Here is a 12,678-nt window from a genome sequence, read left to right as displayed (position 1 = left end):
TCAAGTCTGAGAACTTTTTGCCTAGCCCTAGACCTGAAGTTTTTCTTCAATGTTCTTGTTTCTAAAGTTTTATAGTTTTATGTTTACATGGAAGTCCATAATCAATTTTGAGCTAATCTTTTTAGAAGAAATAGATACTTTTAATGGAAAAAATTAGGTGATATGTGCTGATTTTAATATCTTTTGGGTCCTGAAGACTGTATTGATGATGACACTAGTTTAGTAAGACTGTTAGTTGGTTCCAATGTAGCTATGTACTTTGCAGATAAACTGTGCCTGATGGCAGGTTTTTTTTGTTTTTGTTTCTTTTTTTTAATGGAGTCCCACTCTTGTCACCCAGGCTGGAGTGCAGTGGCACGATCTCGGCTTATTGCAACCTCTGCCCCCCAGCTTCAAGCAATTCTCTGCCTCAGCCTCCCGAGTAGCTGGGATTACAGGTGCACGCCACCATGCCTCGCTAATTTTTGTATTTTTAGTAGAGATGGAGTGTCACCATATTGGCCAAGCTGGTCTCGAACTCCTGACCTTGTGATCTGCCTGCCTTGGCCTCCCAAAGTGCTGATGGCAGGTTTTGACAGCAGAAAGAAATCCAAAATATTCCTGATTACCCTGGGCATAGTCCTGGGCCCTTTTTCATGTGTACCTGTAACTTTATAGTTCCTTTCTGAAGAAAACTAATGAAAAAGATTCTGTGACATTTTGAATCTATGACATCCTACTCAATTTGTTTTGCTATGGGCTTGAGTATTTTAACTGATGTCTCATGAGAAAGCTCTGTGAACTGGTTTAATTTTCTTGGTACTGGTTGTTTCAGTACCCAATTCTTCTGGTTTTGAAAGAGGGAAGTGCCCTTTTCAGTGGTTAAGCATCTAAGTTCCATGTCATATTGTTGGACTATGACTAGAAGGTATTGCTGAGGCATGTGATAGAATGAATTTTGGAAAGGGATCAGGAAGAGATTGTAAAAGCTTAAAGATATTATCTTGAAGGATAAGACAAAAACATAAGGTTTACATATATTAATGCATATCAATATTAATGCTGAATGGTAATAACAGACTGGTAGAGGGAACAATCCGATGCCTTTGACTCCATCCCAGGTTACATAATAAAGAAGTAAACATAAACTTGTATCTTCCTCTGAAATATTCAAGAGCATTCACTGTCATCAATTCAGACAAGTTCTTTTTCTGGTTATTTTATATTACAGATCTCATGATGGATTTTACATGCTGCATATGGGAGAAACAAATCCGATAGAATACAGTGTATGTACTCTGAGTTTCAAAAAGCCAGTGTGGAAAGTGGAGTGGCTTTTGTAATAAATATAGCAACTGTATTGGTAAAGATAATTATGGAGCAATTCTACCCTTAGCCCTTGAAGATAGATTCCACTGAAATCAATGGAATTACATGCATGGATCAAAGATTAGAATGTTGATTAATTTTCACAGGTCAAATTAAATCAGCTCACAAACTAGAAGCTACATGTGCTGGAAGAGCTGTTTTAAAATACTGTATATAATCATATCTTTATATTTTTGCAAAAATTATTAGTTTTAAAGAGAATATTTTATACATGTTATTTTGTTGTCAAAAATATGATAAAATAGTATGAATATTATTGCACACATATCTTGAAAACTATGAATGCATAATTTCAAGAACCTGAGTGATGTATCTATTCTCCATAATTGTAGCTTGATTGTAGATCACCAAACAGAAATAAGCCTCCAAAAGTAAAGAAGATACTATTATAGTTAGCATTTTCTTTTCAAAGCAAAGAGGGGAATGAAGGCAGAAAACCTCGATGTTCTTGAGCTAACAGTGAAGTTTCCTCCTTTCACTTGGTTTCAGCTTAATGTGCTAGTCATTCCTCATTCTCAGTCTTAGAGAGAGCACAGAAATGTTATATGACATGCAGACTCCTTCATTAGATGACAGCTCCCTAACACTATGTGTCCAGATTAGGTGGGACCAGATCACACCTTCTAAATATCCTACTTAAGACATGAATCTAGAGCTAAAGAACCCCAAATAAAATATCCTGTGTGACGTTAATGACTCCACCAGGGTCTCTGCTTTTGTCTTTTTGGATAACTTGATCATATTTTCTGAACTTGCCTCACCATCTTTTGCTTGTAGACATTTCCATGATAGACATACCCTTATAATTTTATTTTTGTATAGTTTCTGCAAGCAGAGTTTGTATGAATGAAGTGGGACTGCATCCCTGCCCAATGATTGAGTGTGACAAATGTTCACGTTAGCCTTAAAAGGCCCTTCCTATGGCTTTGTGTGGCCATTTGGTTGAGGGCAGTGTTTGACTTCCCTGGTCCCTCCTTGCAAATTAGTAGCTCCCTTCTGTGAATTTACTCAGCACTTTGATTCTCTCTTAGAGATTTTCTGAAGTTACCTTGATATAATAGCCATCTATACACCAGTCATCTTTCTTAGTAGACTGGAAGCTTCTGAAGGACTCATGCCTTGTCACAGTTACTTTTGCATCCTCACATGGCACCTGATTGGGGCCTAGAGCAGATTGGGCACAGGATAACTGTGGACAGGTCGTGTGTATGTTTTCCACATATTCTGAAGTCTGAGTGAGGCATGTATGCTACTTAGCTGAGCTGTGTATGTTGTAACATTTTAATGATAAGAATTTTATTAGTCTAGATTATGGCTTTTAGATCAGTGTGTCTGCTATCCTTTTGACTAAATTCTCTGCATTTATGCCTTCGAAAAGAGAAATTCCTATCTTCTGTCTTTGCTCTCTTGTTTTTATTTCTTAGGATACAAAACATGCTAATTGGTGCACTTCTTGCTAATCATTACTTTGTAACTAATCATCAGAGACCTTAAATTTAGAAGAAAATGTGTAAAATTCATGCCCTGAATTTGTTTTGAGGAGGTCACTCGGGTATTTTCCTAAAAAAAGAAAATTGCAGTCTTAATCCTTTTATCATTAATATTAGATGATCCTTAGGATCAACATATTATATAGTGAGCATGAAGAAACAGCATAATATTCTTACAGAGAAATTATCTTACAAAAAAGAGTGCCTCCAGTTTTCATGCACAAGTGTTGTATAAATCCAAAGTATGATTATTATTATTTTATGTTTTTAATTATTATTAAAAATGGGTCTATAAAGCCAGGAAGTTTTATGTTTTCCAGGAAAACAGGAAACAAATCTGGTTTTACTAATCATACCTAGTAGAAAGCTACTAATTTTCTTCCAAAAATAAAATAGAATTGCAAGTGGGTATTTAAAAAATGCATTAAAATGGCAATGTGCACATAATTTAAATGAGCCAAGAGCCTGCTAATTATTCTGGCATGTGTTCAGTTACTTTTGTACTATTTCTCCTCTAATGTAAACAAGAGAATTCCTCCTAATTGCCCAAAATAGCTTTTAGTAGGTATTGGTTTTTTCTATTTTTGTATAAAAACTACAGTTTGCATGTTTAATAATTAGACACAAATTGTGATTATTTAGAATTTTTCTCTAAAAAGAATACATTATTACCTATATTTTTCAGCCTTTAAAATCAAATTAAGGTGCTAATTAAGCTATTAATTTACTAAAGCAGAAAATAACTATACAATGTGTATCTGGAGGAATAAATGGCCTCATGTGCATCCAAATGAGGTAAAAGTGGGCTCAGACATACTCATGTAACATAGTATATGAAGCACAATGTGTAGTGAAGAAACCAGGCCCTTCTGTATAGTATTCTTGATCATTATTTTCTGGACATGACATTGACTTATGGTTATACTCTTCTTCACAGCTCAGGACCGTTAGCATAGGACTAAATAAACACTGCAGCCTTATTCCTTATTTTTTATTTTTTAATTTTTTTGAGACAGACTCTCGCTCTGTCACCAGGCTGGAGTGCAGTGGCGCAGTCTTGGCTCACTGCAACCTCCGCCTCCTGGGTTCAAGCGATTCTCCTGCCTCAGCCTCGCTAGTAGCTGGGACTACAGGCACACGCCACCACTCCTGACTAATTTTTTGTATTTTTAGTGGAGATGGGGTTTCACCATGTTGGCCAGGATGGTCTTGATCTCCTGACCTCGTGATCCGCCTGCCTCAGCCTCCCAAAGTCCTTATTTTTAAATCAGTTTGTCATATATTTATGAAACGTAAGTGAGTTATTTCACATCAAGTTTATTAGGACAGTATTCTGCTTCCTCCAGTATGTTGAACTAAATACACAGCTAGAGCATGGATAAAACATGTTTATGTTGAGTAACAGGATGTTGGACTGAAATCCTTCCCCTTGAGGTTGACTGAAACACCAATATAATAGATACCAAAGAGAATGTGAATATTTGGAGAACCCACTCCATGACGTGGTAGACCAATAATATGAAATGCGGTTAGCGCAAGGAGAGAGGAAAAGCATTTAGTGAGGAAGCATCTTTGGAGAAAACAGTAAAGTCCCACTTCCTCCCCCGACACAGAGGGAGATACTTTCTTCTTCATCTGAGGTCTACTGAGGAGGACTACCATGGTACCTGGAGACCTTTGATATGTGTGGGCTGGGGCTTGACTCTGATGTTGGAAATCTAGACGGCAAGAAAAGAGCTGACTAACCACTCTCTTGGCAAACATGGGAAGGGGTTGGCCTAGGGTTTCTTGTGTTTTGTTTTTTAGCAAAGCCTGTCTCATTGTTTCAAAGGGACTACATGTGGGTGCTGAGAGCCAGCATGGGTTCTCTTAGAGCCTGCCACCTGGAAGAAAGTGATTTCTGAAGATAGAAGCTGGTTACGTACTGCTGATGTCCAAAAATGAAGAGAGGAATCATGCATGATCATTCAGGCTAGAAATGCACCTACCTGGGGCTAGATATTGCAGGAGAAAGGAGTACAGTGATAGGAACCTTTGAAGAGCTCATGACCCTCAGGGCATGAAGATATCAGTTCACAGAATATTTTGTCCTTTTCCTGTCTACCATCTTCCTGCTTTGACTTTGAGGACACGAAAACAGCTGGGAGAGGGAAGGGGAAGGGGGAGAAGGGAAGCACAAGGCAGTAAATCAAGGAAGAAGCTAATCAGCCACTCTTTCTCATTGTAGGCTTTCAGCCTGAAGCAGAACCAAGCTGAGGGAGGAGGAGTTTTACTGTAAGTCAAGCCCAGAGTTATAATTGTTATACAGAATTGGACAATCTAGTTTCTGAATCAAGATTGTTTTTCATCCAGGCTCAGGGAAACTTTACTCCTGCTAAATAAAGCCTAATGGAACAGTGGGAGGAAAAAATAAAGTTGTATTTTGATTACATTATATCTGCTTGAGTAACATTGTAATTTCAAATGCAGTGCTAGGTTTGTAGGAAATGAGAGAAATATCCAAGGGTGTTAAAAAAAAGAGAGAGAGAGAGAGAGAATACTTTGTTGAAATCTGAAAAGGAGATGCAGTTAAGCAGTAAGCAAATGCAATCAGGACACTAAGCTTTGGGCTCAACTCAAGGCCAGTGAATGGAACCTGGAAGGGAATAAGGCAGCTGAGGTCTGGCACCCCCTTGCCCCCAGTGGAAGCAAGGATAAAGCTGCTCTGGAGGAAGTCAACCTCAATTAGCCCCTCAGGATTCCATAGATGAAGATCTACCAAACATGGGCTCACCATCGAAGATCACCAACATGACAGAAGAAAAAGCCTCTGTCTCAGCATGGGGAGAGTCAGCAGAAACAATAAACGAAGGATTTAGAGTCCTCATGAATTCTGATTTTGGAATGATCAAGATGTAGAATATCAAACAATTATGTATACCCAGGTATCTCACAGAAATGTAAAGCAATAAGGAACTACCCAAAATAAGCAGGAATATATAAAAGAAACCACACAGAATTTGCAAAATAGAAACAGGCTTGTTTGTGCTAAATTGTCTTTCACTTTTTCCATCTCCTTGTTTTCTCTGCTGTGAGTACTTTTTAAAAAACCCATATATCAATAATTATCTCTTCAACTGTTTACTGTTTAATTAACCCATTAATTAAAAAATTGTTAACTATTATACTTTTCTGTTTTGAAAATATTGATTCATTGAATCAGGTAGATCTTCCAAACATTTACGCCAAAATTACGTTCATTAACATCACCACTGATCTCATTGGAAAAGTCCAAATATTGGGAAGCTGTCAGACCCATGGTGGCAAATACAAGTTTTCTAAAATTCTAATTTTTGCTTAAAAACTTGAATTTTATCATTGGCAACAAGTTCTGTTGGTTGTTTTCCTTGAAGTTACAGGCTCACTTCATTCCATTTTGAGAAAATGTCTGCCAATTATCCAAGTCTGAATAGCCATAGTTCATCTGTCAGTCATCCTTTTAAGTAAAGATAGTGTTCCATGAAAAAACCGGTTACGTCAGCTTGCAACTCAATTACAGAAGTGTTTTTCCTTGAGAAAACGATCATACTTCAGTATTCAGAAGAAGTGCCTTTTGTAGTTCCCATTTTGTCACAGAGAATATAAAAAAGACATTGCTTAAAGGTCAAGATTTAATAAAATTAATATATATTTTTTCTGCTTCACCAAGCACATTGTTAAGCATAACTGACATTTTAGAAATTTACTGTGAGTGTGCGGCAGTGAAGAATGCAAGGTTACCAGCATCGTTTGGTACCACTGTCTTGATTCATGCTAAGTCACCAGATGTTTGAACCCACCATTGCTTCTGCACCACCAGTGTACATGTCAACACAGAGAAAAAGACTAACAACATCTTGGTATTATTATGAAAGTAGTTTTGACCTTGTGGGCCCCAGAAAGGGTCTCAGGGTCCCTACAGGTCCATAAACTACACCTTGAGACTACAATTCTGAAGGAATAAGAAAAATGCCTCCGGGAGTAAGGTCTGAAACAGAAGAAGGTCCGGTGGGCAAAAAAAGTTGGTAATCTAACAAATCTTATCTATCTAAAACAATAATGTCTTCTGTGGGGATTAAAAAATTAAAGTTAAATGATAGACAACAGTAACATAAATTGCAAAGGGTAAAAATAGCATGCAAGTTGGGGGGGGTTGCCTAGGAGTGACACTTTAGAATTTAACTTAAATATGAAGGAAAAATTTTAAGGATGGAAAATGGCCAGTTAAAGATTATGGATTGAATGTATGCATTCACTTCACTCCCTCCCCCAAATTATAAAAATGACAACAAATGGATGTTTTTTAAAAGATATAAACCTATAAGAAAAGTGAGGAGACAATAGCAGTCAAAAGTAGGAAGGTGGAAAGCAGTTGGATGAGTGGTAACTGATTTTGACCACCTGGGAAAACTGAGCTCCAAGCTTGCAAGAGAAGTCAGCAGAAAACATATGACAAATTCAAAACTCATTCATAATTTTAAAAATTTGCATGAAGCTAAATATTGAAGGACAATTCCTTAACCAGGTAAAGGGTATCTAAACCAAACCAAATCAAACCTACAGTGAACATTATTCTTTTTTTCTTTTTTAACTTTTTCTTTAGGTTTGGGGTACACATGCAGGTTTGTTATATAGGTAAACTCATGTCACAGGGATTTGTTGTAGAGATTATTTCATTACCCAGGTACTAAGCCCAGTGCCCAATAATTTTTTTTGCCTCTCTTCCTCCTCTAACTTTCTCCCCACTCAAGTAGGCCCCAGTGTCTGTTGTTCTCTTCTTTGTGTCCATGTGTTCTCATCATTTAGCTCCCACTTATAAGTGAGAACATCTGGTATTTGGTTTTCTGTTACTCTGTTTGCTAAAGATAATGGCCTCCAGCTCCATACATTTTCCCGTGAAAGACATGATCTCGTTCTTTTTTATGTGACATAGTATTCCATGGTGTATGTGTACCACATTTTCTTTATCCCATCTGTTGTCAATGGGCATTTAGGCTGATTTTTGTCTTTGCTATTGTGAATAGTGCTGCAATGAACATTTGCATGCATGTGTCTTTATGGCAGAATAATTTATATCCCTCTGGGTATACTCAGCAATGGGATTGCTGGGTCAAATGGTATTTCTGATTTTAGCTCTCGGAGGAATTACCACACTGCTTTCTACAATGGATGAACTAATTTACACTTCCACCAATAGTGTATAGGTTTTCCCTTTTCTCTGAAACCTTGCCAGCATGTGTTATTTTTTGACTTTTTAATAACAGTCATTCTGACTGGTGTGAGATGGTATCTCATTGTGGTTTTCATTTGCATTTCTCTAATGATCAGTGTTATTTGAGCTTTTTTTCACATGCTTTTTGGCTGCGTATATATTTTCTTTTGAAAAGTGTCTGTTCATGTTTTTCACCCACTTTTTAACGAGGTTGTTTTTGTCTTGTAAATTTGTTTAAGTTCCTTCTAGGTACTGGATTAATATCTTTGTCAGATACATGGTTTGCAAATATTTTCTCCCACTCTGTGTTAATTAATTAATTTAATTAATGCATTAATTAATTTATTAATACATTAATTAAATTAATTAATTAGCATATCCCATGTCTGTTGATACTTTCTTTTGCTGTGCAGAAGCTCTAAGTTTAATTAGATCCCATTTGTCAATTTTTGTTCTTGTCGCAATTGCTTTTGGCATCTTCGTCATGAAATTGTTGCCAGTTCCTATGTCCAGGATGGTATTGCCTAGTTTATTTCCAGGGTTTTTATGGTTTTGGGTTTTACATTTAAGTCATCAATCTATCTTGAGTTGGCTTTGTATATGGTGTAAGGAAGGGGTCCTGTTTCAATCTTCTGCATATGGCTAGCCAGTTATCCCAGCACCATTTGTTGAATAGGGAGTCCTTTCCCCATTGCTTGTTTTTGTCAGCTTGGTTGAAGGTTAGGTGGTTGTAGGTGTGCAGCCTTATTTCTGGGGTTTCTATTCTGTTCCATTGGTCTATGTGTCTGTTTTTGTAGCAGTACCATGCTGTTTTGGTTACTGTAGCCCTGTTGTATAGTTTGAAGTCAGGTAACGTGATACCTCCAGCTTTCTTCTTTTTGCTTAGGACCTTGGCTATTTGTGCTCTTTTTTTGGTTCCATCTGAATTTTAAAATAGTTTTTTTCTAGTTCTGTGAAAGTGCCATTGGTAATTTGATAGGAATAGCACTGAATCTGTAAATTGCTTTGGGCAGTATGGCCATTTTAGTGATACTGATTCTTCCTATCTATGAGCATGGGGGATGTTTTTCCCTTTGTTTGTGTTATCTCTGATTTCCTTGAGCAGTGTTTTGTAATTCTCATTGTAGAGATCTTTCACCTCCCTGGTTAGCTGTATTCCTAGGTATTTTATTCTTTTTGTGGCAATTGTGAATAGGATTGTATTCCTGATTTGGCTCTCAGCTTGGGTGTTGTTGGTGTATAGGAGTGCAAGTGATTATCGTACATTGATTTTGTGTCCTGAAACTTTGCTGAAGTCGTTTATCAGCTGAAGGAGCATTTGGGCCAACATTATGGGGTTTTCTAGATATAGAATCATGTCATCTGCAAACAGGGATAGTTTGACTTCTTATCTTTCTATTTGGATGCACTTTATTTCTTTCTCTTGCCTGATTGCTCTGGCCAGGACTTCCAATACTAGAACATTATTCTTAGTGAATTATAGAAAATTATTCTTGGTGAAATTTTAGAAGCATTCTTTTAAGAACAGGAAAAGGCAAAAAACTTCCACCATTGTCAGTTTTCATCAACATTTTATTGGATTTTCAGTAAGGCAAGAAATAAATGAGTCACAAAATGGTCATTGCAGATAATATGACTGTCTACCAAGAAAGTTCAAAGAATCTATAGGCTTCTTGTGGAATTAATGAGAGGATGGTTGGATATCATATTGTTGTATAAACTTTTTTGCCATCAACAAATAGTGCAACAGAAGAAAGAAAATCTCATTTACAATAGCAACAAAAATATGGTACTTAGGAATAAATCTACCAAAAGATGTATATGACCCCTTTGAAATAAATTATAAAACTTTATAGAAAGACATTAAAGAAGATCTAAATGAGTGGAGAGATATACCATGTTGATACATTAGAAGACTCACTATCATGAGACATTGATTCCTTCCACAGTGATTTATAGCTTCATTGGAATTTTAATAAAAATTTTCAACAGGGTTTTTTTTTGGTTTCATTTTTGGTGGAACTTGAAAAGCTGATTGTAGGCTGGGCACAGTGGCTCACACTTGTAATTCCAGAACTCTGAGAGGCCAAGGTGGGAGGATTGCTTGAGTCCAGGAGTTAGAGACCAGCCTGGGCAACATGGTGAAACCCTATTTCTATAAGATTAAAAAATTAGCTGGGCGTGGTGGCATGCGTGGTGGTGTATGGTGGTGGCACACACTGTGGCTTCAGCTACTTGGGAGGCTGAAGCAGGAGGATTACTTGAAACCAGGAGGTTGAGGCTGCAGTGAACCATGTTCATGCCATTACAAGCCATGGCATCTCATAGCAAGTGAATTCTATGATTCTGTGACTTAGGGTGAGTTTTTGTTGTTGTTGTTGTTGTTGTTAAACTGTATGGTCCTAGTAATTGTCAGAGCATAGCAGCCTGAAAATTAGTACAAATTTTATAAGTGACCTTTTGTGAATTCTACTCTGGTTGGCATAGTTTTTCCTTATCTGATCATACACTCAACAGAGTGGAACTGAGACAGAGCAAGTGAATTACATGGATGCAAATAGCACTGCTATGAAAGAAACTTAATGACGAAAGGTAGAATCCTAAGATTTGAGTAAGCTTCATTTCTGGAAGGGGCTGCTTTTACAGGGAGTGTTTTAGGACACCATAAATGAGGGAAATAGGCTTTGGGTCAGGAAAAATTGGGGGAAGGAGAGTCTAGGGGCACATGTACAAAGTAAGCATAGTGCTTAAAGCCAAATGTTGAGAACTTAATGAAAGAGATTTCTCTCTTAGCTGTCTAATTCTGTAAAATCAAGAGTATCTCTCTAAGACAAACACCTTCCACCTGGAATTTAGGATGCCACAGGTCCCATAAAATTTGATGATATGGACAGAGTGGTAAAGCTTTAGGTGCTCAGGGGTTCACCTGAGTTTCCCCACAGGTATACTCTACAAAGTGTACTTATTCTCTCTATAGCTCGAGTTCCTGCCTGGAGAATACAACGTGTGTGTTGTTTCATTGTATTTGAGATCTCTAGACTTGGGAAGCAGTTGCTTGGTGAGCTGTGGCTCAGTTCAGGCTGTGATAATGTTTGCTTCAAAACCTGTGATAGCTTTTAATGATAACTGAGTCTCCTAGAGTTAAATGAAGAAACAGAAACCATATGGGAATAAGTAGAAAAATTTAACAGAAAGAGCTATAAGTATGCAAATACATTTTTATGAAAGTTGTTGAAGTATTTTAAAATTTCCTCTTATATCCCTCTATGAAATCCTTTAGTTTCACTCCCACATTATTAATCTACAAGCCCCCAACATGTGTGATAGTGGTCACATGAATCACTATTGGTTACAATCACCTTCACTGTCTTGGGGAATTCATGCACTCATTGGTTTGTGTACTAGCTTACATAGATAAATTGTATTTCGACATCTCTTGCCCCAATATCTTATATTCTCTGCCAACCAAGGATTCTGGATCTCTAAAGGACATTTCTGCATGATTAAAATTCTGTTAAGTAAAATAAAAAGGTTACATTGCTTTTTCCTATCAAAGAAATTGTACCAACAGGTCCCCAGTGCTATAGAACCATCCCACTGTGGAACTTTTAATTGACTTTATATCTTCCTGATAATTCTTCATCTAGAACTGTACTGCCTACTATTACAGCCACTAAATAGCCACATGTGACTATTTAAATTTAAATTTAAATTAATTGAAATAAATGCAATTAAAATTTAGGTTTCTCTGTCACACTAGCCACATTTCAAATGTTCAATAGGCTCATGTGTCTAGTGGCTACTGAATTGGATAGGGCAGATATAGAATACTTTCATCATTGGAGGAAGTTCTCTTGGACGGTGCTTATTTAAAACATTTCTCATATTTATCTTGAGCTTTTAATTTTCTCTACCAACTAACCTAGGCAATACTCACAATACGTCTAGACTTTTGCAACAAACACTATATGGTTTCTGTCTGATTCCTCAGTCCTTGCATCTACTTCCATGAATCGTCCAGAATCTCAGGGTCATACCTGGGCTTGTCATCATCCAGAATCACTCTGCCTCTGGCACTTTAAATCTAAGAAGTAGTTCTCAGCTCCTTTTTTCCTTCTAATACCTGCTACACCTATTCTTCAGTTACACTGAGACCTGCAGTTCCTGGGCCTCTCCCTTTGTTCTCATTTGACTTCTTTCTTATTCAGCCAATGTCCATCTTTGTACATTTCTCTTGCCATTATCCTAGAATATATAAACCCTTGTCCTCCTGCTACATCCTCCTTTAGATCTCTGGTCCCATGTCAGGTAAGTGGATCAGGAAAACTGAGAAAATTATATGCAACTGAAGTTAGGTGCTCTATACTAATGTTTTTTGAACATTGGATCACAGCTTATTGATGGATCATGAACTAAATTTAGTGAATTTTCAAGAACTAACATTATTTTGAATTGACAAATCATACTTGTATACATTTATGGGGTACGATATAATGCTTTGATATATGTGTACAATGTGGAATAATTAAGTCAAACTAATTAACATATCCATCACCTTGCTTACCTATCATTTTTTATGGTGAGGCATTT

At 37.0% G+C, this 12,678-nt stretch overlaps 1 long non-coding RNA gene across 1 annotated transcript in view; it reads left to right on the top strand.

The window, feature by feature from the left end:
- Window positions 1-1,208: 1,208 nt before the first annotated feature.
- Window positions 1,209-12,678, top strand: part of LOC129534621 (uncharacterized) — a 24,189-nt gene continuing 12,719 nt past the window's right edge. The window contains exon 1 of the long non-coding RNA XR_008681257.1: window positions 1,209-1,268. This is a non-coding gene — a long non-coding RNA (uncharacterized lncRNA). The remainder of the gene's footprint in view (window positions 1,269-12,678) is intronic.

The sequence above is a fragment of the Gorilla gorilla genome, chromosome 6 (genome assembly GCF_029281585.2).
Source record: "Gorilla gorilla gorilla isolate KB3781 chromosome 6, NHGRI_mGorGor1-v2.1_pri, whole genome shotgun sequence".
Lineage (NCBI taxonomy): Eukaryota > Metazoa > Chordata > Mammalia > Primates > Hominidae > Gorilla > Gorilla gorilla.
The sequence above is the reverse complement of the archived record's forward strand: the minus strand, read 5'-3'. Positions and strand labels throughout refer to the sequence as shown.